The 3,210-nt window shown below is 58.5% G+C and overlaps 1 long non-coding RNA gene across 2 annotated transcripts; it reads left to right on the forward strand.

The window, feature by feature from the left end:
* The first annotated feature begins 461 nt into the window (after window positions 1-461).
* LOC146432509 (uncharacterized) lies at window positions 462-3,007 on the forward strand. 2 transcript variants are annotated; one of them, XR_014854220.1, is made up of 3 exons: window positions 467-813; window positions 951-1,069; window positions 1,651-3,007. It is a non-coding gene; the product is annotated as an uncharacterized LOC146432509 (long non-coding RNA). The 2 variants fall into 2 exon arrangements; XR_014854219.1 differs by having other exon boundaries at window positions 462-1,069.
* Window positions 3,008-3,210: the final 203 nt, after the last annotated feature.

Consider the following 3,210-nt stretch of genomic DNA (forward strand, 5'->3'; position numbering starts at 1 on the left):
CCTGGCAGGGACAGTCCAGCAGCAGCTGCAGTTCAGTGAGGAAAGTCCCTGCAGGGACATGAAAGAGCAGAGCTGCATGGAGCTCAGTGCAGTTATGCACGTGTTCCATGCAATGCCCTGAGTGATCCATGCAATGCCCTGAGTGATCCATGCAATGCCCTGAGTGTTCCATGCAATGCCCTGAGTGATCCATGCAATGCCCTGAGTGTTCCATGCAATGCCCTGCTGAGTGTTCCATGCAATGCCCTGAGTGTTCCATGCAATGCCCTGCTGAGTGTTCCATGCAATGCCCTGCTGAGTGTTCCATGCAATCCCCTGAGTGTTCCATGCAATGCCCTGAGTGTTCCATGCAATGCCCTGAGTGTTCCATGCAATGCCCTCTGAGTGTTCCATGCAATGCCCTGCTGGATGTGTTCCATGCAATGCCCTGAGTGTTCCATGCAATGCCCTGCTGAGTGTTCCATGCAATGCCCTGCTGAGTGTTCCATGCAATGCCCTGAGTGATCCATGCAATGCCCTGCTCCTGGGGCAGCACGCTGGTGCTGAGGACACAGAACTGGGGTCACTGCACTGGAAAAGCTGCTGGAAATCCCTTCTGACTTCATGGAGTCTGGTTTTGGGCACAGAAAGCTTCATCTCTGCAGGGACAGCCACCAGGCCGGGGTCTCCTGATGGTCACAGCAGCTCTGCAATGCGAGGAAAATGTTTTCTGCCTTTCTCTCTTCTAAGCTATGAAATATTATTTTTTCCAAGCCGAGGCTTCCCACAGCCGCGCTGGGAATTGGCTTGGCAGAGGAGCTGGGGGAGAGGCAGGTAAATGGTGAAGAGCAAACAAGGAGCTCCTGTGGCGGCGCTGGGGAAGCGCTGGGCTCGGGGAGCAGCGCGTTTGGATGAGGGCTCCGAAAAACCATCAACAAATAATTGCAATTTCCTCTTCGCCTTGCGGCGAGGCGGGATGGGAGCTGCGAAACCGCGGGAACGACGGAGCGCAGCCCGCCGGGCGATCCCTGCCGGCTCTCGGGGCTGCCGCAGCCGCAGACACAGCCCGGCTCCAAACACACCGCGGAAGGTGGGTAGGAAGTGCTGCACAGCCCTGCTGCTCGGGGAGGGCTTTCCTCTCTCTTTGCTCTTCCCAGAGCTGTGCTCCTGCCTGGCTGCGCTGCGTTTGGGCTGTGCTGGAGGCTGCATGGAGGTTGGTTGGAGGAGATGGACTCAGAGCCGGTTGGGTTCTGCCCTGGGCTGTGCCAAAACCGGGATCAAAACTTCGCTTTGGTCACACGTGGCGACAAGGGCAGGAGGTGGCTTTGGTGGCTGTGGTCACTGTAAGCCCTGAGGGACAGAGCTCTGCCAGCTGTGCCAGGGGAAGTTTAGGGAAAATTCCCTCCCTGCAAGGAAGGAACACTGGACAGGCTGCCCGGGGTGACTGAACAGCCCTGGCGATGTGGCACTTGGGGACATGGATTAGCGGCGGCCTTGGCAGCGCTGGGGGAACAGCCGGACTTGATTTTAGAGGGGTTTTCAACCAAAATACTTCTCTGGAAAGGGACAGGGCTGGCCTGGCCTCTCCCCAGAGCTCTGTCCCCACACGGGGACACCTCAGCGGTGGCCTGGCTGGCGGCTGGGTGTGACCTGGGCTCTCCTCCTCCGCAGCCTCTGCATCCCTGCGACGAGCCAGGGACAAGTGCTCTCCACCCCGGGCTGTGCCCGACCAGGCGCAGAGCTGCTCCTCCGGCGCAGGGCTTGTGAAACACGGCATGACACAGCCCCGGAGCCGCGCAGGAAATTCCCATCGCAAATGGAGAACACCCCGTGGTCCTTGAACTTGTGAGGACTCGCAGCTCTCATTATGCATGCGGCATCTTCCCCCCGGGTGCCGATGGAATTACAATGCCGGGTTCTCCCGGGCTAATCGCTGTTTTGAACAACAAGATTGATTGCTTTCTCCTTTAATTATTTGCAGATCACTGAGACTTTGCAGAATGCTCTAGGTGACATAAACCGCAGTTTAGTGTGTTGGCATTTGCCCATCTCGGGGATTTTTCCAGCTTAGCCACCAGCCGGGCTGTGGGAAAGGAGGAGTGCAAACATCCCTGTCCTCCAGTGACCCGCCTGGCATGCATCCATTAATTCTGCCTTAATGGGGCGCTTTGGGGAGCAGACGGGGTGTCTCGTCGCTGTCCCCATCCCTTTCTCATCACCGCGCTCCGATTCAAGCACTTAACAGCTTCTGACTGCTAATTTGCAGCTCAACACCGTCGGCTGCGATCCAGGCGGTGCCCATCGGTGTGACAGCGACAACCCGGGCCGGGGCTGTCCCGGAGGCTCTTCCCGGCGGCGACACCTCCGGCTCAGCGTGCCCGGGGAGCTGCGGGGTCACAGCGCTGCTGCAGCTCTGCTGACCTGGAAATTGTCGCTTGCGAGCCGCGGCTGTGCCTGGGAGTCGCCGCGGTGCGCTATTTAAACCTCCCCGATCTCTGGAAAGGTCACAATATCTGCAGCGACTTTAGCAGCTCGGGCTGCTGCAGGGCTGGGGAAGATCTTGTGCTTGTCGGGTCTCATTCGGCAGAGCAGAGCCGAGCTGCTGCCGCCGTCACACCGAAATAGCTCTTCCCGTTTCGGGAGGGCCTTTGGCTCCCAGGGATCCCTCCAGCATCTCCCATCCATCCTCCAGCTCCGCAGGGAGCCGGGCGGGGACCGCACTGTCCCCCAGCTCCCGTCAGAGCTGTCCGAGGATGGGAGGATGCCGAGAGCCACCGTGAGCACTGGGCTGAGGATTTTTTGTGCTGAGGAGACAAACGAGCTGTAGAGAAATGCACGTCTGCTCCATGATTCCAATTAAAGCGCAGCTTGGTGCTGATTAGATCTAGAAGTTACATCAAGAAAAGGAAAAAATGTAAATAAGCAGTATTTCCCCCCCCCCCTTCCCCCCCGTCCTTTCGACAGATGGAGCCGCGCTGATTAGCTTATCTGATCTCTTGTGAGAGAACAAATTGGTGGTGGGAAGCGATTTGTGGGTTCTGACTCTGCTCGGGCTGGGGGATGACGCTGGGTTTGTTCCCCGGTTTGTTCCCCACAAGCTGAGCCACTTCCGCCGGCCCTGCAGGCAGCTGGAGCACCCTGTCCCCACGCTGTCCTGTCCCTGTCCTGTCCCCATCCCCATCCTGTCCCCCTTGTCCACCATCCCCACACCATCCTGTCCCCATCCCTGCA

Source organism: Lichenostomus cassidix, chromosome 10 (assembly GCF_008360975.1).
Source record: "Lichenostomus cassidix isolate B80296 chromosome 10, HeHo_3.0, whole genome shotgun sequence".
Taxonomy (NCBI): Eukaryota; Metazoa; Chordata; class Aves; order Passeriformes; family Meliphagidae; genus Lichenostomus; species Lichenostomus cassidix.